Here is a 25566-nt window from a genome sequence, read left to right as displayed (position 1 = left end):
ATTTTCTATTATAATGAGGAATAAATGGTCTTTATTTAACTTGTACATGCACAAAAACATGCTTATTCAATATCAAGAAAGACATTACTGTTCAGTATCTTCCTGTGGAAAAATCAGTGGTTGACTGAGGTCCCGGTGGTGAAGAATGGAAAAGCACCCAAGCATTCCTTGCAAGGGCATGTTTTGTGGTGCACCTGTTATGCACCCACCGATCACACATATCACAATGAAACCAATCAATGTGCTTGTCCTTCCGAATGGAGTTTGGTGGCTCGGCGTTCCCACATGTGGTGCACAAAATCTCACCAGCCGGATCGATGTCATCAGAGATGTAGTCATAGTCACTGTCATTTTCTAAGTCTTCACCCTCCCCAACATCCGAAATACGGTAAGGAATAGTTTCCTGGCTGTCATCAGTGTCATTATCGTCCGTCACAGTAAAAGCCACACGTGGCACGTCCTCATCTCTTGAGTCCATCCATCTGCCAGAGCTTTTCCTCATACTCCCTTATCACATGAGTCTCATATCTGTCCCAGGTCTGACTATCAAAATGGGACTTGGCCTCCTTAAAAAGCTTGATGCAATCTGACTTCTTGCAGGTAGTATTTCTACTAGCTACATAGCCTTTCAGGTTAGACCAAACCATTTCGATTGGATTGAGCTCACCATGATAAGGAGGTAATCGTAAAACCTGATGGTCATGAGCTGATGGAATGCCATCAATTACATACTTTGGACGAGGCTTGTTTTAAGTTACAAGATCACTAAACTCAGCTTTTTTCATTTTTTTTATCATAACGAACATTGTTCTTTTCCAGCCATGCCGTGATATCTGACTTTTTGGAGCTTTTTGTTGGCACCCTAAAGTCAGGATCCAAGTACTGTGATACAGAGCATTGTCCATTACTATCATAGGGCTCCGCCACAGGAGGCTAAATTGCCCGACCCTACCCACCTCTCCCTATTTCCAGTGGCAATCAAAATTTGTCGACCCCATTGTTCTTGTGTCCCATCCCTTTTTCATTTCATCATCATTTCATGTTCATTTTATCATTAATTTCATGTTGTTCATCGTCTGAATATAGCTGAAATATTGCTGCTCGGACGTTAAACCCCAACAAACAAACCATTACTATCACAGACTGAGGGGGCAATCTTTGGAGGAGGGTGTCTTTGAACCACTCTGTACAGTGCTCCTTATTCGTTTCGTCATGATAACCCTGACTATTGGTTTTAGATTCAAAGTTTAGACCACACCCACGGATTAGGCCTTGTAACCTGCATCAAGGATTACCAATCTCCCTTGATCACATGATTTCTATTCAGCCAAGACTCATCCAAGTATATTGGACCCGTGCAGGTCCGGGTGACAAAAGAATAGTCCTGCAGCAGCGCTAAGCTTGTCGTAAAAGGCGACTAAATAGTGCTCAAAACCTTAGCCAGGGGCTAGGACGCTCTGCCCACAGAGCAACTGGGATGTGTGCCCCAGGTGGTTGAATGGGGTACCCCTGGCGTGTTACATGCTGGGGTTGTCAGGCTATAACACGGAAAACCTGACCGCAAACCATAGTGGTGCACCGTGTTGGGAAAGGGAGTAGGAATCTTTGCGCTCCGCCACAGGAGGCTAAATTGCCCTACCTTACCCATCCCCCCTTTTTCCAGTGGCAATCAAAATTTGTCGACCCCATTGTCCTTTTGTCCCATCCCTTTTCATTTCATCATCCTTTCATGTTCATCGTCTGAATATAGCTGAAATATTGCTGCTCGGACGTTAAACCCCAACAAACAAACAAAAATCTTTTTAGTTGGAGTGTACAACCAAACTATTACATCAATGTATTTGCAAATATCTTTGAATCTGATGACATATTATGCTCATAGAGGAGTTTTTTTTTTTTTTTTTGGAAATTCATTCCTTATACATGTAAATTAAAGAAATGAAAATGATATAATTAAATGTCAAATATTTGACAATAACAAGGTAGAATGAAAGTACATGCAATATAAATACATAAATAATTACTGTCATAAAAATATAATGCTACTTTTGTTTAACAATATTTAACATAATAGCACATTATCATGGAAACAAAGATGTGAACCAACAGTATAATATAACTATTTACCATTCAAGTTTGATTTTATGAACAAAGAACTATAATTAAATTCAAATATAAATACATTCATGAAAAAATTAGTACATAATGCACGTATAAACAGTATCACAGATGTTGCTTTATATCACAGTTTCAATATCACATATTTAAGTTTGTGCTGTCCTACGAGCCACTGTGCAGGTTGGGCTGATGTAGCCATCAAGCCAGCTGTCCAAAAATCATCACTTCCCAAGCAATAACTGAATATTAGACAAAGGTGTGTTGAGAAGAATGATATGGAGATGTACAAAAATCTCTAACTGTAAGCATGTCCGAACTGCAGTTGCCTCGAAGAGCAGAATGAGACATGTCATACATACATGTACAAGTATACAAAATGTAGTCAGATAAATATGATTAAGAAAAAAGTTTATGAAATTCAATATAAGATGAAAGATTAAACTTGAGTCTATCAATCTCTCTTCATTAATTTTCAAAGAAAATTTTCTATTATAATGAGGAATAAATGGTCTTTATTTAACTTGTACATGCACAAAAACATGCTTATTCAATATCAAGAAAGACATTACTGTTCAGTATCTTCCTGTGGAAAAATCAGTGGTTGACTGAGGTCCCGGTGGTGAAGAATGGAAAAGCACCCAAGCATTCCTTGCAAGGGCATGTTTTGTGGTGCACCTGTTATGCACCCACCGATCACACATATCACAATGAAACCAATCAATGTGCTTGTCCTTCCGAATGGAGTTTGGTGGCTCGGCGTTCCCACATGTGGTGCACAAAATCTCACCAGCCGGATCGATGTCATCAGAGATGTAGTCATAGTCACTGTCATTTTCTAAGTCTTCACCCTCCCCAACATCCGAAATACGGTAAGGAATAGTTTCCTGGCTGTCATCAGTGTCATTATCGTCCGTCACAGTAAAAGCCACACGTGGCACGTCCTCATCTCTTGAGTCCATCCATCTGCCAGAGCTTTTCCTCATACTCCCTTATCACATGAGTCTCATATCTGTCCCAGGTCTGACTATCAAAATGGGACTTGGCCTCCTTAAAAAGCTTGATGCAATCTGACTTCTTGCAGGTAGTATTTCTACTAGCTACATAGCCTTTCAGGTTAGACCAAACCATTTCGATTGGATTGAGCTCACCATGATAAGGAGGTAATCGTAAAACCTGATGGTCATGAGCTGATGGAATGCCATCAATTACATACTTTGGACGAGGCTTGTTTTAAGTTACAAGATCACTAAACTCAGCTTTTTTCATTTTTTTTATCATAACGAACATTGTTCTTTTCCAGCCATGCCGTGATATCTGACTTTTTGGAGCTTTTTGTTGGCACCCTAAAGTCAGGATCCAAGTACTGTGATACAGAGCATTGTCCATTACTATCATAGGGCTCCGCCACAGGAGGCTAAATTGCCCGACCCTACCCACCTCTCCCTATTTCCAGTGGCAATCAAAATTTGTCGACCCCATTGTTCTTGTGTCCCATCCCTTTTTCATTTCATCATCATTTCATGTTCATTTTATCATTAATTTCATGTTGTTCATCGTCTGAATATAGCTGAAATATTGCTGCTCGGACGTTAAACCCCAACAAACAAACCATTACTATCACAGACTGAGGGGGCAATCTTTGGAGGAGGGTGTCTTTGAACCACTCTGTACAGTGCTCCTTATTCGTTTCGTCATGATAACCCTGACTATTGGTTTTAGATTCAAAGTTTAGACCACACCCACGGATTAGGCCTTGTAACCTGCATCAAGGATTACCAATCTCCCTTGATCACATGATTTCTATTCAGCCAAGACTCATCCAAGTATATTGGACCCGTGCAGGTCCGGGTGACAAAAGAATAGTCCTGCAGCAGCGCTAAGCTTGTCGTAAAAGGCGACTAAATAGTGCTCAAAACCTTAGCCAGGGGCTAGGACGCTCTGCCCACAGAGCAACTGGGATGTGTGCCCCAGGTGGTTGAATGGGGTACCCCTGGCGTGTTACATGCTGGGGTTGTCAGGCTATAACACGGAAAACCTGACCGCAAACCATAGTGGTGCACCGTGTTGGGAAAGGGAGTAGGAATCTTTGCGCTCCGCCACAGGAGGCTAAATTGCCCTACCTTACCCATCCCCCCTTTTTCCAGTGGCAATCAAAATTTGTCGACCCCATTGTCCTTTTGTCCCATCCCTTTTCATTTCATCATCCTTTCATGTTCATCGTCTGAATATAGCTGAAATATTGCTGCTCGGACGTTAAACCCCAACAAACAAACAAAAATCTTTTTAGTTGGAGTGTACAACCAAACTATTACATCAATGTATTTGCAAATATCTTTGAATCTGATGACATATTATGCTCATAGAGGAGTTTTTTTTTTTTTTTTTGGAAATTCATTCCTTATACATGTAAATTAAAGAAATGAAAATGATATAATTAAATGTCAAATATTTGACAATAACAAGGTAGAATGAAAGTACATGCAATATAAATACATAAATAATTACTGTCATAAAAATATAATGCTACTTTTGTTTAACAATATTTAACATAATAGCACATTATCATGGAAACAAAGATGTGAACCAACAGTATAATATAACTATTTACCATTCAAGTTTGATTTTATGAACAAAGAACTATAATTAAATTCAAATATAAATACATTCATGAAAAAATTAGTACATAATGCACGTATAAACAGTATCACAGATGTTGCTTTATATCACAGTTTCAATATCACATATTTAAGTTTGTGCTGTCCTACGAGCCACTGTGCAGGTTGGGCTGATGTAGCCATCAAGCCAGCTGTCCAAAAATCATCACTTCCCAAGCAATAACTGAATATTAGACAAAGGTGTGTTGAGAAGAATGATATGGAGATGTACAAAAATCTCTAACTGTAAGCATGTCCGAACTGCAGTTGCCTCGAAGAGCAGAATGAGACATGTCATACATACATGTACAAGTATACAAAATGTAGTCAGATAAATATGATTAAGAAAAAAGTTTATGAAATTCAATATAAGATGAAAGATTAAACTTGAGTCTATCAATCTCTCTTCATTAATTTTCAAAGAAAATTTTCTATTATAATGAGGAATAAATGGTCTTTATTTAACTTGTACATGCACAAAAACATGCTTATTCAATATCAAGAAAGACATTACTGTTCAGTATCTTCCTGTGGAAAAATCAGTGGTTGACTGAGGTCCCGGTGGTGAAGAATGGAAAAGCACCCAAGCATTCCTTGCAAGGGCATGTTTTGTGGTGCACCTGTTATGCACCCACCGATCACACATATCACAATGAAACCAATCAATGTGCTTGTCCTTCCGAATGGAGTTTGGTGGCTCGGCGTTCCCACATGTGGTGCACAAAATCTCACCAGCCGGATCGATGTCATCAGAGATGTAGTCATAGTCACTGTCATTTTCTAAGTCTTCACCCTCCCCAACATCCGAAATACGGTAAGGAATAGTTTCCTGGCTGTCATCAGTGTCATTATCGTCCGTCACAGTAAAAGCCACACGTGGCACGTCCTCATCTCTTGAGTCCATCCATCTGCCAGAGCTTTTCCTCATACTCCCTTATCACATGAGTCTCATATCTGTCCCAGGTCTGACTATCAAAATGGGACTTGGCCTCCTTAAAAAGCTTGATGCAATCTGACTTCTTGCAGGTAGTATTTCTACTAGCTACATAGCCTTTCAGGTTAGACCAAACCATTTCGATTGGATTGAGCTCACCATGATAAGGAGGTAATCGTAAAACCTGATGGTCATGAGCTGATGGAATGCCATCAATTACATACTTTGGACGAGGCTTGTTTTAAGTTACAAGATCACTAAACTCAGCTTTTTTCATTTTTTTTATCATAACGAACATTGTTCTTTTCCAGCCATGCCGTGATATCTGACTTTTTGGAGCTTTTTGTTGGCACCCTAAAGTCAGGATCCAAGTACTGTGATACAGAGCATTGTCCATTACTATCATAGGGCTCCGCCACAGGAGGCTAAATTGCCCGACCCTACCCACCTCTCCCTATTTCCAGTGGCAATCAAAATTTGTCGACCCCATTGTTCTTGTGTCCCATCCCTTTTTCATTTCATCATCATTTCATGTTCATTTTATCATTAATTTCATGTTGTTCATCCCCCCTGTGGATCGCTATCCTTGTCGTGGTAGGGGGGCTTGCGTGCCTCAGTGATCCTAAGAGCTATGCCAGCTGGAGTTTTTTCTCCTGGTAGGGTTACCCATGCTGGAAAGGTCAAAGGTTAGAGGCCAGACTAAAGCGATCCGAACATCGACCGTGGGCCCGGTGTTTAAAATAAAAAGTGGGTTCACCTACTTGTTTGCCGTGAGTTGCAACCCGTGAGTTATTGGTGGGCGAGGAGGTCCTAGTGGATGAAGGTCCTATCTAGACTCCAGTCGTGACGTAACCCCCGTGTCATCGATGGCTGGATGATCGAGGATACGGCTGTATATGCCACTCGGCTCTTAGGTCATCTAAACGGGAGATCGGATGGACCCGGTTCGATCAATCGGCTGGTCACGCCATGCCCTTCATTTGTCCACCTGCTTTACTGATGGCATTTTGTTAAATCCAATGTTTCTAAGATTTTCAAAAGCTTACAAATGGCAAATGAAGAAGGCGGTGGCTCATGGGTCAATCGAGTAGTACGCTGTCTATGCGCCATTGATAGATACGCTCTGTTCGAGTATGTCGTCTCTGGAATCCCTGATGCTATCTGCTGGAAATCCGTAGAGTCCTAGCATCGCCCGTGTTGGCACTCGGTGGCGGGTGGGGAACAGAGACGATGAAACTTACTAAAACTTAACATGGCGACAAAAAACAACGGGGAGTCCAATGTTTCTTATTCAAAAAAACGAAAAAGTGATGTCTGCAATTCTTCTGACGAAAGTGATAAAAACTGGCCAAGATTTATTGTAATTTCTGCAAAAGATAAAGACAAAAATGTTAATGAACTTTCTCCTTTTTTAATACAGAAAACTATCAAGGGTGTAGCTGGTGATGTTAAAGATACAAAGAAAATAAGATCAGGAATTTTAATTGAATGCCTCAGACCTGGCCAATCATCAAATTTGTTAAAATTAACCAGGATTGGTGACCTTGATGTGGTTTCATCTGCACACAGGTCACTAAATCAGTCACAGGGTGTCCTTAAATACCGGGGTCGAGACCTCGACGCCTTGACTGATGAAGAGATCTGTGAGGAACTGAAATCACAAGGCGTTAAGTCAGTGAAAAGATTTACTTCTCGACGTGCAGATGCAACCACACCAATGAGAACAATCCTGTTAACATTTAGTTCCACTTCAGTGCCATCTCATGTCTACATTGGTCCATACAGGACAGCTGTCAGTCTGTATATTCCTAACCCACTTCGGTGTTTTAAATGCCAGAAGTTTGGGCATGGAAAGGGCCAGTGTAGAGGAAAACTGTTTTGTTTCCGATGCTCTGAAGAAGGACACGAGGGAATCGACTGCAGAAAAGATCTGAAATGCAGAAACTGTGAGGAAGCTCACATGTCATCATCTAAAGATTGCCCTCTTTATAAGAAAGAAAAAGATATTTTAAAGATAAAAACTGAAAACAAAATTTCATATAGTGAAGCTCGCCAGAAGTGGTCCCTTTCCAACAATTTTCTTGCATCTGGCAAAACATCTTATGCTAGTGTTGCAAAGCGTGCTTGTCTGTCCTCGACTGTTGAGGTGCAGACGATCATGAGTTGGAAAGAGGATATCAATGGTCTTGCCAAACTGCCCACTGAGGTATCCACCAAAATAATGAAACCATCCAAAAAATGTTTAGAGGAAATTAAAAAGGCCAGAGCTACGAAATCTCACCAATGTTCCCAGACTCAGTCATCCCAAAATTCCGGATCATCTTCAAAATCATCTCCATCATCACAACAGTCATCGTCTTCCAAATCTCAACAGAAGAATGTCCAACCCCCAAAAAAGTTGGGGAATTTCCGCGTGGAGGACTTGGAGAAATCCAAGTCTAGGCGACAGATTGTGTCGCCTGTGGTGTCGGACTCGGATTCCGAATCTGACATGGAAACAACAGATCATGGACTTTGTCCAGGTGAAAACTGGCTGGGTCCCGACCTTGATCAGATTGACCAAACAGATCCTGTTGCCATGAAAAAATACAAGGAGCAGCGCGCTCAGTCAATTCGAATTGACCTTAATGGTGGCACTCGTACTAGAAGGTCATCGAGTCGTGGTCGCGGATCCAAGTCAGAGAAAATATCCCCCATTCGTCACCCATAAAAATGGCCAAATTACTTCAATGGAATTGTCGAGGTTTAAAGGCTAATATTTTGGAATTAACTCTTCTAGTTCAGTCTATTTTACCAGTTGCATTATGTCTCCAGGAGACTCATTTAAAAGAAACGGATCAAATTTCCGTAAAAGGATATACAATGTATAGTACATTTGCTGAGGCAAATGAACGAGCTGCTGGTGGATCTACCATTTTTATTAGGGACAGAGTAATACATAGTTCAGTTCCTTTAACTACCGATCTACAAGCAGTGGCCGTTCGGTTATCCCTTGATAAAACCATAACCGTTTGTTCCATTTACATTCCCCCAAATTCAATCTTGTGCAGAAATAAATTAGTTGATGTGGTTAAGCAGTTGCCCAAACCATTTATTATTTTGGGTGACTTTAATGCTCATAACCCTTTATGGGGAAGTAATCATACGAATGATAAAGGTAAAAAAGTTGAGGAGCTCCTTCAGCAAGAAGATTTGTGCATATTTAATGACGGATCTTCAACGTTCCTTCATTCAGGCAATGGATCGTATTCTTCTATTGATTTAAGCATTTGTGATCCTCTCGTACTTTCAGAGTTTACATGGCGAGTTCATGATGACTTGTGCGGGAGTGATCATTTTCCAATTATTTTGGAGCATTTATCCTCCAAAACGGAGGAACGTCAACCTCGTTTTAAACTTGAGAAAGCAGATTGGGCTTCATTTGAAGCCCACTGTCTTGAAGAATTACGATTAGAAACGATGAAGGATGTTGAAGATCCCATTTTATTATTTAATGAAAGACTGACATCAATTGCTAATAAAACAATACCTAAAACCTCGACAAATCCAAAAAGGCCTAGTAAACCATGGTTTACTGATGAGTGCGACAAAGCGATCGAAGAACGCAACAAGGCTCATCGCCGGTTTGACAAAAATCTTACACCAGCAAATCTGTCAAACTTCCGAATATTTCGAGCAAAAGCTCGACGTACATGTAAACAAGCCAGACGAACCTCTTGGAAAAATTTTGTTTCTAGTATTAAATCTCACACTCCCCTCAATAAAGTATGGAATTTTATTAGAAAAGTAAAAGGAAAAAATTCGAATTCTTCAGTGAAACACCTTAAAGTTGGTAATACCACTCTAACCACCGAAAAAGATATCGCCAATAAGCTAGCTGAAACATTCGCTAAACATTCATCCTCAACTAACTACAAACCGGATTTTCAAAAAATTAAATCATCTGCAGAAAAGACAAAATTAAACTTCAAGTCAAATAATGCTGAATCCTACAACTCTCAATTTTCTATAGAGGAACTAAAATCGTCACTGGCTAAAGCCCACGATACAGCTAGTGGGCTAGATAATATTCACTATCAACTTTTGAAACATCTTCCTGATCCATCTCTACATACACTTCTTGCGTTAATGAACGAGATATGGACTTCTGGTAACGTTCCGTCCATCTGGAAAACGGCTTCAGTTGTCCCTATTCCAAAACCAGGAAAGGATCATACGGATCCTTCAAATTATCGCCCGATCGCATTGACAAGCTGCGTCTGCAAGACTATGGAACGAATGGTCAATGATCGCCTTGTGTGGTTCCTTGAGAAGCACAACTTACTCACTAATATTCAGTGTGGTTTTAGGCAAGGCAGAAGTACTCTTGACCATTTAGTCCGGTTTGAAACGCTCATCAGAAATGCATTTTCTAAAAATGAACATGTTCTGTCGGTCTTTTTCGATTTAGAAAAAGCCTATGACACGACGTGGAAATATGGTATTTTAAAAGATATATTTGATATGGGGTTGAAAGGAAGACTTCCTCTGTTCTTGTCTAATTTTTTGTCAGATCGTCATTTTAATGTGAGGGTAAATTCTACTTTTTCTGAGGAGAAGGAACAGGAAATGGGAGTTCCTCAGGGAAGTATTCTTTCTGTCACTCTCTTCAGTATTAAAATTAATAGTTTAGCCCAAGTTTTGAAGGACAATATTGACGGTTCCTTGTATGTAGACGACTTTTTGATCTGCTACAGGGGACAAAATATGAGTAATATTGAAGGACAGTTACAACTTTGCCTCAAAAGAATTGAGAAATGGGCTTTGGAGAATGGGTTTAAGTTTTCTACATCTAAAACTGTTGGTATGCACTTTTGTCGAAAGCGAAAGCTGCATCCGGACCCAGATCTCTTTCTTTATGGTAATAAAATCAAAATAGTAGAAGAAACAAAATTTCTTGGATTACTTTTTGATAGTAAACTTTCTTTTCTTCCCCATATCAAATTACTTAAATCTAGGTGTCTTAAGGCACTAGATATTTTAAAAATGGTGTCCAGTACCGATTGGGGTGCTGATACCTCAATTTTATTAAATTTATATAGATCTTTGGTTAGGTCTAAACTTGATTATGGATCTATTGTTTATGGTTCCGCCAAAAAATCTTACCTTAAAATTTTAGACGCTGTTCACCACCAGGGGTTGCGACTTTGCCTTGGTGCCTTCAGAACCTCTCCTATTGAGAGCCTTTATGCCGAGGCAAATGAACCATCCCTTGGAGACAGTCGTTTGAAATTAGGTCTTCAATATGTAAGTAAACTTATGGCCTACCCAGATAGCCCTGCCTACGACTGTGTCATTAATCCTATTTATGTCGACATTTATCGAAAACATGAAAGCAAAACCCCTCCTTTTGGAATTCGAATAAAACCACATTTGGAAGCAATTCATCTGGAGACCAATGCAGTGACACCTGTTGTTACTTCGAAATGCCCTCCATGGGAGCTTCCACACCCTTCTTTCATTTTTGATCTGCGTGAATATAAAAAGTCCGATACCAATCCTTTATTTTTACAACAAAAATTTTCTGAAATTAAAGCAAATTATCCGGATTTTTCGACGGTGTATACAGATGGCTCAAAAGATGGCGATAGCGTTGCATGTGCTGCTGTCCATGATGACAGAACTGTAACTGAACGGTTGCCATCGAGCGCTTCCATATTCACAGCTGAAGCTCGAGCCATATTGTTAGCACTTAAATTGATTACTCAATCTAATCTGTCACAGTTTATTATTTGTTCTGACTCTTTGAGCTGTCTTTTGGCAATTAAGAATCACAAACTGAAAAACACTCTTATTTTACAAATTTTGTATTTTATTCATCGACTTCGGGAATTTGATAAAGAGATTGTTTTTCTCTGGGTACCCAGTCATGTTGGTATTCAGGGGAATTCAGTTGTAGACAGGGTTGCCAAAAAGGCATTAAATGAAATAATAAAGGACGTTAGTTTGCCATACACCGATTTTAAACCTTTAATAAGGAAATGTATTTTAAAGATGTGGCAGGACCGATGGGACGGTCTTGAACACAACAAACTCAATTCCATAAAACCCGATCTAGGCGTTCATCAATCCGGGTCGGGCAATCGCAAAGAGCAAGTGGTCATGACTAGATGCCGCATTGGACATTCTAGATTTACACATGGCCATTTGCTTGTTGGTGATCCTCCACCTGAGTGTATCCCATGTGATTGCCCTTTCTCTATCAAACATGTTCTTCTAGATTGTGTGGATTTTGCCAACACCAGGCAAAATTATTTTGACTGCGCCAATATGTTTGATTTGTTCAAGACCGTTTCATCTAAAAACATCATCGATTTCTTGCGGGACATCGGTTTATTTAATAAAATCTAAATTTGATACCTTCCTTAGTTTTTCAATATTTTAAATGTTTTATCGAAGTTATGTTTCTATAAGTATTTTATGTCTTAGGTTCACCTTTTATGTACCTTTTTATATGTAAATAGCTGCTTGTTTTAATTTCATTATTTTATGAAGAGACTTTGATCTTGCTTTTAATATTTCCATTTCATTCAATGTTCTTGCCGTGATATGGCCCTAGTCGCCGAAACGGCATTAAAAGATAACAATCAATCAATCAATCAATCATGTTGTTCATCGTCTGAATATAGCTGAAATATTGCTGCTCGGACGTTAAACCCCAACAAACAAACCATTACTATCACAGACTGAGGGGGCAATCTTTGGAGGAGTGTGTCTTTGAACCACTCTGTACAGTGCTCCTTATTCGTTTCGTCATGATAACCCTGACTATTGGTTTTAGATTCAAAGTTTAGACCACACCCACGGATTAGGCCTTGACCCTTGTAACCTGCATCAAGGATTACCAATCTCCCTTGATCACATGATTTGTATTCAGCCAAGACTCATCCAAGTATATTGGACCCGTGCAGGTCCGGGTGACAAAAGAATAGTCCTGCAGCAGCGCTAAGCTTGTCGTAAAAGGCGACTAAATAGTGCTCAAAACCTTAGCCAGGGGCTAGGACGCTCTGCCCACAGAGCAACTGGGATGTGTGCCCCAGGTGGTTGAATGGGGTACCCCTGGCGTGTTACATGCTGGGGTTGTCAGGCTATAACACGGAAAACCTGACCGCAAACCATAGTGGTGCACCGTGTTGGGAAAGGGAGTAGGAATCTTTGCGCTCCGCCACAGGAGGCTAAATTGCCCTACCTTACCCATCCCCCCTTTTTCCAGTGGCAATCAAAATTTGTCGACCCCATTGTCCTTTTGTCCCATCCCTTTTCATTTCATCATCCTTTCATGTTCATCGTCTGAATATAGCTGAAATATTGCTGCTCGGACGTTAAACCCCAACAAACAAACAAAAATCTTTTTAGTTGGAGTGTACAACCAAACTATTACATCAATGTATTTGCAAATATCTTTGAATCTGATGACATATTATGCTCATAGAGGAGTTTTTTTTTTTTTTTGGAAATTCATTCCTTATACATGTAAATTAAAGAAATGAAAATGATATAATTAAATGTCAAATATTTGACAATAACAAGGTAGAATGAAAGTACATGCAATATAAATACATAAATAATTACTGTCATAAAAATATAATGCTACTTTTGTTTAACAATATTTAACATAATAGCACATTATCATGGAAACAAAGATGTGAACCAACAGTATAATATAACTATTTACCATTCAAGTTTGATTTTATGAACAAAGAACTATAATTAAATTCAAATATAAATACATTCATGAAAAAATTAGTACATAATGCACGTATAAACAGTATCACAGATGTTGCTTTATATCACAGTTTCAATATCACATATTTAAGTTTGTGCTGTCCTACGAGCCACTGTGCAGGTTGGGCTGATGTAGCCATCAAGCCAGCTGTCCAAAAATCATCACTTCCCAAGCAATAACTGAATATTAGACAAAGGTGTGTTGAGAAGAATGATATGGAGATGTACAAAAATCTCTAACTGTAAGCATGTCCGAACTGCAGTTGCCTCGAAGAGCAGAATGAGACATGTCATACATACATGTACAAGTATACAAAATGTAGTCAGATAAATATGATTAAGAAAAAAGTTTATGAAATTCAATATAAGATGAAAGATTAAACTTGAGTCTATCAATCTCTCTTCATTAATTTTCAAAGAAAATTTTCTATTATAATGAGGAATAAATGGTCTTTATTTAACTTGTACATGCACAAAAACATGCTTATTCAATATCAAGAAAGACATTACTGTTCAGTATCTTCCTGTGGAAAAATCAGTGGTTGACTGAGGTCCCGGTGGTGAAGAATGGAAAAGCACCCAAGCATTCCTTGCAAGGGCATGTTTTGTGGTGCACCTGTTATGCACCCACCGATCACACATATCACAATGAAACCAATCAATGTGCTTGTCCTTCCGAATGGAGTTTGGTGGCTCGGCGTTCCCACATGTGCTGCACAAAATCTCACCAGCCGGATCGATGTCATCAGAGATGTAGTCATAGTCACTGTCATTTTCTAAGTCTTCACCCTCCCCAACATCCGAAATACGGTAAGGAATAGTTTCCTGGCTGTCATCAGTGTCATTATCGTCCGTCACAGTAAAAGCCACACGTGGCACGTCCTCATCTCTCGAGTCCATCCATCTGCCAGAGCTTTTCCTCATACTCCCTTATCACATGAGTCTCATATCTGTCCCAGGTCTGACCATCAAAATGGGACTTGGCCTCCTTAAAAAGCTTGATGCAATCTGACTTCTTGCAGGTAGTATTTCTACTAGCTACATAGCCTTTCAGGTTAGACCAAACCATTTCGATTGGATTGAGCTCACCATGATAAGGAGGTAATCGTAAAACCTGATGGTCATGAGCTGATGGAATGCCATCAATTACATACTTTGGACGAGGCTTGTTTTAAGTTACAAGATCACTAAACTCAGCTTTTTTCATTTTTTTTATCATAACGAACATTGTTCTTTTCCAGCCATGCCGTGATATCTGACTTTTTGGAGCTTTTTGTTGGCACCCTAAAGTCAGGATCCAAGTACTGTGATACAGAGCATTGTCCATTACTATCATAGGGCTCCGCCACAGGAGGCTAAATTGCCCGACCCTACCCACCTCTCCCTATTTCCAGTGGCAATCAAAATTTGTCGACCCCATTGTTCTTGTGTCCCATCCCTTTTTCATTTCATCATCATTTCATGTTCATTTTATCATTAATTTCATGTTGTTCATCGTCTGAATATAGCTGAAATATTGCTGCTCGGACGTTAAACCCCAACAAACAAACCATTACTATCACAGACTGAGGGGGCAATCTTTGGAGGAGGGTGTCTTTGAACCACTCTGTACAGTGCTCCTTATTCGTTTCGTCATGATAACCCTGACTATTGGTTTTAGATTCAAAGTTTAGACCACACCCACGGATTAGGCCTTGACCCTTGTAACCTGCATCAAGGATTACCAATCTCCCTTGATCACATGATTTGTATTCAGCCAAGACTCATCCAAGTATATTGGACCCGTGCAGGTCCGGGTGACAAAAGAATAGTCCTGCAGCAGCGCTAAGCTTGTCGTAAAAGGCGACTAAATAGTGCTCAAAACCTTAGCCAGGGGCTAGGACGCTCTGCCCACAGAGCAACTGGGATGTGTGCCCCAGGTGGTTGAATGGGGTACCCCTGGCGTGTTACATGCTGGGGTTGTCAGGCTATAACACGGAAAACCTGACCGCAAACCATAGTGGTGCACCGTGTTGGGAAAGGGAGTAGGAATCTTTGCGCTCCGCCACAGGAGGCTAAATTGCCCTACCTTACCCATCCCCCCTTTTTCCAGTGGCAATCAAAATTTGTCGACCCCATTGTCCTTTTGTCCCATCCCTTTTCATTTCATCATCCTTTCATGTTCATCGTCTGAATATAGCTGAAATATTGCTGCTCGGACGTTAAACCCCAACAAACAAACAAAAATCTTTTTAGTTGGAGTGTACAACCAAACTATTACATCAATGTATTTGCAAATATCTTTGAATCTGATGACATATTATGCTCATAGAGGAGTTTTTTTTTTTTTTGGAAATTCATTCCTTATACATGTAAATTAAAGAAATGAAAATGATATAATTAAATGTCAAATATTTGACAATAACAAGGTAGAATGAAAGTACATGCAATATAAATACATAAATAATTACTGTCATAAAAATATAATGCTACTTTTGTTTAACAATATTTAACATAATAGCACATTATCATGGAAACAAAGATGTGAACCAACAGTATAATATAACTATTTACCATTCAAGTTTGATTTTATGAACAAAGAACTATAATTAAATTCAAATATAAATACATTCATGAAAAAATTAGTACATAATGCACGTATAAACAGTATCACAGATGTTGCTTTATATCACAGTTTCAATATCACATATTTAAGTTTGTGCTGTCCTACGAGCCACTGTGCAGGTTGGGCTGATGTAGCCATCAAGCCAGCTGTCCAAAAATCATCACTTCCCAAGCAATAACTGAATATTAGACAAAGGTGTGTTGAGAAGAATGATATGGAGATGTACAAAAATCTCTAACTGTAAGCATGTCCGAACTGCAGTTGCCTCGAAGAGCAGAATGAGACATGTCATACATACATGTACAAGTATACAAAATGTAGTCAGATAAATATGATTAAGAAAAAAGTTTATGAAATTCAATATAAGATGAAAGATTAAACTTGAGTCTATCAATCTCTCTTCATTAATTTTCAAAGAAAATTTTCTATTATAATGAGGAATAAATGGTCTTTATTTAACTTGTACATGCACAAAAACATGCTTATTCAATATCAAGAAAGACATTACTGTTCAGTATCTTCCTGTGGAAAAATCAGTGGTTGACTGAGGTCCCGGTGGTGAAGAATGGAAAAGCACCCAAGCATTCCTTGCAAGGGCATGTTTTGTGGTGCACCTGTTATGCACCCACCGATCACACATATCACAATGAAACCAATCAATGTGCTTGTCCTTCCGAATGGAGTTTGGTGGCTCGGCGTTCCCACATGTGCTGCACAAAATCTCACCAGCCGGATCGATGTCATCAGAGATGTAGTCATAGTCACTGTCATTTTCTAAGTCTTCACCCTCCCCAACATCCGAAATACGGTAAGGAATAGTTTCCTGGCTGTCATCAGTGTCATTATCGTCCGTCACAGTAAAAGCCACACGTGGCACGTCCTCATCTCTCGAGTCCATCCATCTGCCAGAGCTTTTCCTCATACTCCCTTATCACATGAGTCTCATATCTGTCCCAGGTCTGACCATCAAAATGGGACTTGGCCTCCTTAAAAAGCTTGATGCAATCTGACTTCTTGCAGGTAGTATTTCTACTAGCTACATAGCCTTTCAGGTTAGACCAAACCATTTCGATTGGATTGAGCTCACCATGATAAGGAGGTAATCGTAAAACCTGATGGTCATGAGCTGATGGAATGCCATCAATCACATACTTTGGACGAGGCTTGTTTTAAGTTACAAGATCACTAAACTCAGCTTTTTTCATTTTTTTTTATCATAACGAACATTGTTCTTTTCCAGCCATGCCGTGATATCTGACTTTTTGGAGCTTTTTGTTGGCACCCTAAAGTCAGGATCCAAGTACTGTGATACAGAGCATTGTCCATTACTATCATAGGGCTCCGCCACAGGAGGCTAAATTGCCCGACCCTACCCACCTCTCCCTATTTCCAGTGGCAATCAAAATTTGTCGACCCCATTGTTCTTGTGTCCCATCCCTTTTTCATTTCATCATCATTTCATGTTCATTTTATCATTAATTTCATGTTGTTCATCGTCTGAATATAGCTGAAATATTGCTGCTCGGACGTTAAACCCCAACAAACAAACCATTACTATCACAGACTGAGGGGGCAATCTTTGGAGGAGGGTGTCTTTGAACCACTCTGTACAGTGCTCCTTATTCGTTTCGTCATGATAACCCTGACTATTGGTTTTAGATTCAAAGTTTAGACCACACCCACGGATTAGGCCTTGACCCTTGTAACCTGCATCAAAGATTACCAATCTCCCTTGATCACATGATTTGTATTCAGCCAAGACTCATCCAAGTATATTGGACCCGTGCAGGTCCGGGTGACAAAAGAATAGTCCTGCAGCAGCGCTAAGCTTGTCGTAAAAGGCGACTAAATAGTGCTCAAAACCTTAGCCAGGGGCTAGGACGCTCTGCCCACAGAGCAACTGGGATGTGTGCCCCAGGTGGTTGAATGGGGTACCCCTGGCGTGTTACATGCTGGGGTTGTCAGGCTATAACACGGAAAACCTGACCGCAAACCATAGTGGTGCACCGTGTTGGGAAAGGGAGTAGGAATCTTTGCGCTCCGCCACAGGAGGCTAAATTGCCCTACCTTACCCATCCCCCCTTTTTCCAGTGGCAATCAAAATTTGTCGACCCCATTGTCCTTTTGTCCCATCCCTTTTCATTTCATCATCCTTTCATGTTCATCGTCTGAATATAGCTGAAATATTGCTGCTCGGACGTTAAACCCCAACAAACAAACAAAAATCTTTTTAGTTGGAGTGTACAACCAAACTATTACATCAATGTATTTGCAAATATCTTTGAATCTGATGACATATTATGCTCATAGAGGAGTTTTTTTTTTTTTTGGAAATTCATTCCTTATACATGTAAATTAAAGAAATGAAAATGATATAATTAAATGTCAAATATTTGACAATAACAAGGTAGAATGAAAGTACATGCAATATAAATACATAAATAATTACTGTCATAAAAATATAATGCTACTTTTGTTTAACAATATTTAACATAATAGCACATTATCATGGAAACAAAGATGTGAACCAACAGTATAATATAACTATTTACCATTCAAGTTTGATTTTATGAACAAAGAACTATAATTAAATTCAAATATAAATACATTCATGAAAAAATTAGTACATAATGCACGTATAAACAGTATCACAGATGTTGCTTTATATCACAGTTTCAATATCACATATTTAAGTTTGTGCTGTCCTACGAGCCACTGTGCAGGTTGGGCTGATGTAGCCATCAAGCCAGCTGTCCAAAAATCATCACTTCCCAAGCAATAACTGAATATTAGACAAAGGTGTGTTGAGAAGAATGATATGGAGATGTACAAAAATCTCTAACTGTAAGCATGTCCGAACTGCAGTTGCCTCGAAGAGCAGAATGAGACATGTCATACATACATGTACAAGTATACAAAATGTAGTCAGATAAATATGATTAAGAAAAAAGTTTATGAAATTCAATATAAGATGAAAGATTAAACTTGAGTCTATCAATCTCTCTTCATTAATTTTCAAAGAAAATTTTCTATTATAATGAGGAATAAATGGTCTTTATTTAACTTGTACATGCACAAAAACATGCTTATTCAATATCAAGAAAGACATTACTGTTCAGTATCTTCCTGTGGAAAAATCAGTGGTTGACTGAGGTCCCGGTGGTGAAGAATGGAAAAGCACCCAAGCATTCCTTGCAAGGGCATGTTTTGTGGTGCACCTGTTATGCACCCACCGATCACACATATCACAATGAAACCAATCAATGTGCTTGTCCTTCCGAATGGAGTTTGGTGGCTCGGCGTTCCCACATGTGCTGCACAAAATCTCACCAGCCGGATCGATGTCATCAGAGATGTAGTCATAGTCACTGTCATTTTCTAAGTCTTCACCCTCCCCAACATCCGAAATACGGTAAGGAATAGTTTCCTGGCTGTCATCAGTGTCATTATCGTCCGTCACAGTAAAAGCCACACGTGGCACGTCCTCATCTCTCGAGTCCATCCATCTGCCAGAGCTTTTCCTCATACTCCCTTATCACATGAGTCTCATATCTGTCCCAGGTCTGACCATCAAAATGGGACTTGGCCTCCTTAAAAAGCTTGATGCAATCTGACTTCTTGCAGGTAGTATTTCTACTAGCTACATAGCCTTTCAGGTTAGACCAAACCATTTCGATTGGATTGAGCTCACCATGATAAGGAGGTAATCGTAAAACCTGATGGTCATGAGCTGATGGAATGCCATCAATTACATACTTTGGACGAGGCTTGTTTTAAGTTACAAGATCACTAAACTCAGCTTTTTTCATTTTTTTTATCATAACGAACATTGTTCTTTTCCAGCCATGCCGTGATATCTGACTTTTTGGAGCTTTTTGTTGGCACCCTAAAGTCAGGATCCAAGTACTGTGATACAGAGCATTGTCCATTACTATCATAGGGCTCCGCCACAGGAGGCTAAATTGCCCGACCCTACCCACCTCTCCCTATTTCCAGTGGCAATCAAAATTTGTCGACCCCATTGTTCTTGTGTCCCATCCCTTTTTCATTTCATCATCATTTCATGTTCATTTTATCATTAATTTCATGTTGTTCATCGTCTGAATATAGCTGAAATATTGCTGCTCGGACGTTAAACCCCAACAAACAAACCATTACTATCACAGACTGAGGGGGCAATCTTTGGAGGAGGGTGTCTTTGAACCACTCTGTACAGTGCTCCTTATTCGTTTCGTCATGATAACCCTGACTATTGGTTTTAGATTCAAAGTTTAGACCACACCCACGGATTAGGCCTTGACCCTTGTAACCTGCATCAAGGATTACCAATCTCCCTTGATCACATGATTTGTATTCAGCCAAGACTCATCCAAGTATATTGGACCCGTGCAGGTCCGGGTGACAAAAGAATAGTCCTGCAGCAGCGCTAAGCTTGTCGTAAAAGGCGACTAAATAGTGCTCAAAACCTTAGCCAGGGGCTAGGACGCTCTGCCCACAGAGCAACTGGGATGTGTGCCCCAGGTGGTTGAATGGGGTACCCCTGGCGTGTTACATGCTGGGGTTGTCAGGCTATAACACGGAAAACCTGACCGCAAACCATAGTGGTGCACCGTGTTGGGAAAGGGAGTAGGAATCTTTGCGCTCCGCCACAGGAGGCTAAATTGCCCTACCTTACCCATCCCCCCTTTTTCCAGTGGCAATCAAAATTTGTCGACCCCATTGTCCTTTTGTCCCATCCCTTTTCATTTCATCATCCTTTCATGTTCATCGTCTGAATATAGCTGAAATATTGCTGCTCGGACGTTAAACCCCAACAAACAAACAAAAATCTTTTTAGTTGGAGTGTACAACCAAACTATTACATCAATGTATTTGCAAATATCTTTGAATCTGATGACATATTATGCTCATAGAGGAGTTTTTTTTTTTTTTGGAAATTCATTCCTTATACATGTAAATTAAAGAAATGAAAATGATATAATTAAATGTCAAATATTTGACAATAACAAGGTAGAATGAAAGTACATGCAATATAAATACATAAATAATTACTGTCATAAAAATATAATGCTACTTTTGTTTAACAATATTTAACATAATAGCACATTATCATGGAAACAAAGATGTGAACCAACAGTATAATATAACTATTTACCATTCAAGTTTGATTTTATGAACAAAGAACTATAATTAAATTCAAATATAAATACATTCATGAAAAAATTAGTACATAATGCACGTATAAACAGTATCACAGATGTTGCTTTATATCACAGTTTCAATATCACATATTTAAGTTTGTGCTGTCCTACGAGCCACTGTGCAGGTTGGGCTGATGTAGCCATCAAGCCAGCTGTCCAAAAATCATCACTTCCCAAGCAATAACTGAATATTAGACAAAGGTGTGTTGAGAAGAATGATATGGAGATGTACAAAAATCTCTAACTGTAAGCATGTCCGAACTGCAGTTGCCTCGAAGAGCAGAATGAGACATGTCATACATACATGTACAAGTATACAAAATGTAGTCAGATAAATATGATTAAGAAAAAAGTTTATGAAATTCAATATAAGATGAAAGATTAAACTTGAGTCTATCAATCTCTCTTCATTAATTTTCAAAGAAAATTTTCTATTATAATGAGGAATAAATGGTCTTTATTTAACTTGTACATGCACAAAAACATGCTTATTCAATATCAAGAAAGACATTACTGTTCAGTATCTTCCTGTGGAAAAATCAGTGGTTGACTGAGGTCCCGGTGGTGAAGAATGGAAAAGCACCCAAGCATTCCTTGCAAGGGCATGTTTTGTGGTGCACCTGTTATGCACCCACCGATCACACATATCACAATGAAACCAATCAATGTGCTTGTCCTTCCGAATGGAGTTTGGTGGCTCGGCGTTCCCACATGTGCTGCACAAAATCTCACCAGCCGGATCGATGTCATCAGAGATGTAGTCATAGTCACTGTCATTTTCTAAGTCTTCACCCTCCCCAACATCCGAAATACGGTAAGGAATAGTTTCCTGGCTGTCATCAGTGTCATTATCGTCCGTCACAGTAAAAGCCACACGTGGCACGTCCTCATCTCTCGAGTCCATCCATCTGCCAGAGCTTTTCCTCATACTCCCTTATCACATGAGTCTCATATCTGTCCCAGGTCTGACCATCAAAATGGGACTTGGCCTCCTTAAAAAGCTTGATGCAATCTGACTTCTTGCAGGTAGTATTTCTACTAGCTACATAGCCTTTCAGGTTAGACCAAACCATTTCGATTGGATTGAGCTCACCATGATAAGGAGGTAATCGTAAAACCTGATGGTCATGAGCTGATGGAATGCCATCAATCACATACTTTGGACGAGGCTTGTTTTAAGTTACAAGATCACTAAACTCAGCTTTTTTCATTTTTTTTTATCATAACGAACATTGTTCTTTTCCAGCCATGCCGTGATATCTGACTTTTTGGAGCTTTTTGTTGGCACCCTAAAGTCAGGATCCAAGTACTGTGATACAGAGCATTGTCCATTACTATCATAGGGCTCCGCCACAGGAGGCTAAATTGCCCGACCCTACCCACCTCTCCCTATTTCCAGTGGCAATCAAAATTTGTCGACCCCATTGTTCTTGTGTCCCATCCCTTTTTCATTTCATCATCATTTCATGTTCATTTTATCATTAATTTCATGTTGTTCATCGTCTGAATATAGCTGAAATATTGCTGCTCGGACGTTAAACCCCAACAAACAAACCATTACTATCACAGACTGAGGGGGCAATCTTTGGAGGAGGGTGTCTTTGAACCACTCTGTACAGTGCTCCTTATTCGTTTCGTCATGATAACCCTGACTATTGGTTTTAGATTCAAAGTTTAGACCACACCCACGGATTAGGCCTTGACCCTTGTAACCTGCATCAAAGATTACCAATCTCCCTTGATCACATGATTTGTATTCAGCCAAGACTCATCCAAGTATATTGGACCCGTGCAGGTCCGGGTGACAAAAGAATAGTCCTGCAGCAGCGCTAAGCTTGTCGTAAAAGGCGACTAAATAGTGCTCAAAACCTTAGCCAGGGGCTAGGACGCTCTGCCCACAGAGCAACTGGGATGTGTGCCCCAGGTGGTTGAATGGGGTACCCCTGGCGTGTTACATGCTGGGGTTGTCAGGCTATAACACGGAAAACCTGACCGCAAACCATAGTGGTGCACCGTGTTGGGAAAGGGAGTAGGAATCTTTGCGCTCCGCCACAGGAGGCTAAATTGCCCTACCTTACCCATCCCCCCTTTTTCCAGTGGCAATCAAAATTTGTCGACCCCATTGTCGTTTTGTCCCATCCCTTTTCATTTCATCATCCTTTCATGTTCATCGTCTGAATATTGCTGCTCGGACGTTAAACCCCAACAAACAAACAAACAAAAATCTTTTTAGTTGGAGTGTACAACCAAACTATTACATCAATGTATTTGCAAATATCTTTGAATCTGATGACATATTATGCTCATAGAGGAGTTTTTTTTTGGAAATTCATTCCTTATACATGTAAATTAAAGAAATGAAAATGATATAATTAAATGTCAAATATTTGACAATAACAAGGTAGAATGAAAGTACATGCAATATAAATACATAAATAATTACTGTCATAAAAATATAATGCTACTTTTGTTTAACAATATTTAACATAATAGCACATTATCATGGAAACAAAGATGTGAACCAACAGTATAATATAACTATTTACCATTCAAGTTTGATTTTATGAACAAAGAACTATAATTAAATTCAAATATAAGTACATTCATGAAAAAATTAGTACATAATGCACGTATAAACAGTATCACAGATGTTGCTTTATATCACAGTTTCAATATCACATATTTAAGTTTGTGCAGTCCTATGAGCCACTGTGCAGGTTGGGCTGATGTAGCCATCAAGCCAGCTGTCCAAAAATCATCACTTCCCAAGCAATAACTGAATATTAGACAAAGGTGTGTTGAGAAGAATGATATGGAGATGTACAAAAATCTCTAACTGTAAGCATGTCCGAACTGCAGTTGCCTCGAAGAGCAGAATGAGACATGTCATACATACATGTACAAGTATACAAAATGTAGTCAGATAAATATGATTAAGAAAAAAGTTTATGAAATTCAATATAAGATGAAAGATTAAACTTGAGTCTATCAATCTCTCTTCATTAATTTTCAAAGAAAATTTTCTATTATAATGAGGAATAAATGGTCTTTATTTAACTTGTACATGCACAAAAACATGCTTATTCAATATCAAGAAAGACATTACTGTTCAGTATCTTCCTGTGGAAAAATCAGTGGTTGACTGAGGTCCCGGTGGTGAAGAATGGAAAAGCACCCAAGCATTCCTTGCAAGGGCATGTTTTGTGGTGCACCTGTTATGCACCCACCGATCACACATATCACAATGAAACCAATCAATGTGCTTGTCCTTCCGAATGGAGTTTGGTGGCTCGGCGTTCCCACATGTGCTGCACAAAATCTCACCAGCCGGATCGATGTCATCAGAGATGTAGTCATAGCCACTGTCATTTTCTAAGTCATCACCCTCCCCAACATCCGAAATACAGTAAGGAATAGTTTCCTGGCTGTCATCAGTGTCATTATCGTCCGTCACAGTAAAAGCCACACGTGGCACGTTCCTCATCTCTTGAGTCCATCCATCTGCCAGAGCTTTTCCTCATACTCCCTTATCACATGGCCCCGTGCAGGTCCGGGTGTCAAAGGAATAGGCCTGCAGCAGCGCTAAGCTTGTCGTAAAAGGCGACTAAATAGTGCTCAGAACCTTAGCCAGGGGCTAGGACGCTCTGCCCACAGAGCAACTGGGATGTGTACCCCTGGCGTGTTACATGCTGGGGTTGTCAGGCTATAACACGGAAAACCTGACCGCAAACCATAGTGGTGCACCGTGTTGGGAAAGATGCCACGTTCCTCGCACGTTAAAGAACCCTGCTGTGGTATTCGATAGGAGTAGGAACCTTTGCGCTCCGCCACAGGAGGCTAAATTGCCCTACCTTACCCATCCCCCCTTTTTCCAGTGGCAATCAAAATTTGTCGACCCTATTATCCTTGTGACCCATTCTTTTTTTTTTCATTTCATGTTCATTTTATCATGCCCCGTGCAGGTCCGGGTGTTAAAAGAATAGGCCTGCGGCAGCGCTAAGCTTGTCGTAAAAGGCGACTAAATAGTGCTCAGAAACCTAGCCGGGGGCTAGGCGTTCTGCCCACAGAGCAACTGAGATGTGTGCCCCAGGTGGTGGAATGGGGTACCCCTGGCGTGTTACATGCTGGGGTTGTCAGGCTATAATACGGAAAACCTGACCGCAAACCATAGTGGTGCACCGTGTTGGGAAAGATGCCACGTTCCTTGCACGTTAAAGAACCCTGCTGTGGTATTCGATAGGAGTAGGAACCTTTGCGCTCCGCCACAGGAGGCTAAATTGCCCGACCTTA

At 39.9% G+C, this 25566-nt stretch overlaps 6 pseudogenes; all 6 read right to left on the bottom strand.

Moving 5' to 3' along the window:
- Window positions 1-2379: 2379 nt before the first annotated feature.
- Window positions 2380-4916, bottom strand: LOC148617744 (uncharacterized; annotated as a pseudogene).
- Window positions 4917-4978: 62 nt separating this feature from the next.
- On the bottom strand, window positions 4979-13759 carry LOC148617743 (uncharacterized; annotated as a pseudogene).
- Window positions 13673-16213, bottom strand: LOC148617742 (uncharacterized; annotated as a pseudogene).
- A 62-nt stretch (window positions 16214-16275) lies between these two features.
- Window positions 16276-18966, bottom strand: LOC148617741 (uncharacterized; annotated as a pseudogene).
- LOC148617740 (uncharacterized) lies at window positions 18880-21420 on the bottom strand (annotated as a pseudogene).
- Window positions 21421-21482: 62 nt separating this feature from the next.
- On the bottom strand, window positions 21483-24760 carry LOC148617739 (uncharacterized; annotated as a pseudogene).
- Window positions 24761-25566: the final 806 nt, after the last annotated feature.

This window comes from Perna viridis, chromosome 5, assembly GCF_037379345.1.
Source record: "Perna viridis isolate PV_CMFRI_1.1 ecotype Kerala chromosome 5, ASM3737934v1, whole genome shotgun sequence".
NCBI lineage: Eukaryota > Metazoa > Mollusca > Bivalvia > Mytilida > Mytilidae > Perna > Perna viridis.
This window is presented reverse-complemented; position numbering and strand designations above follow the sequence as displayed.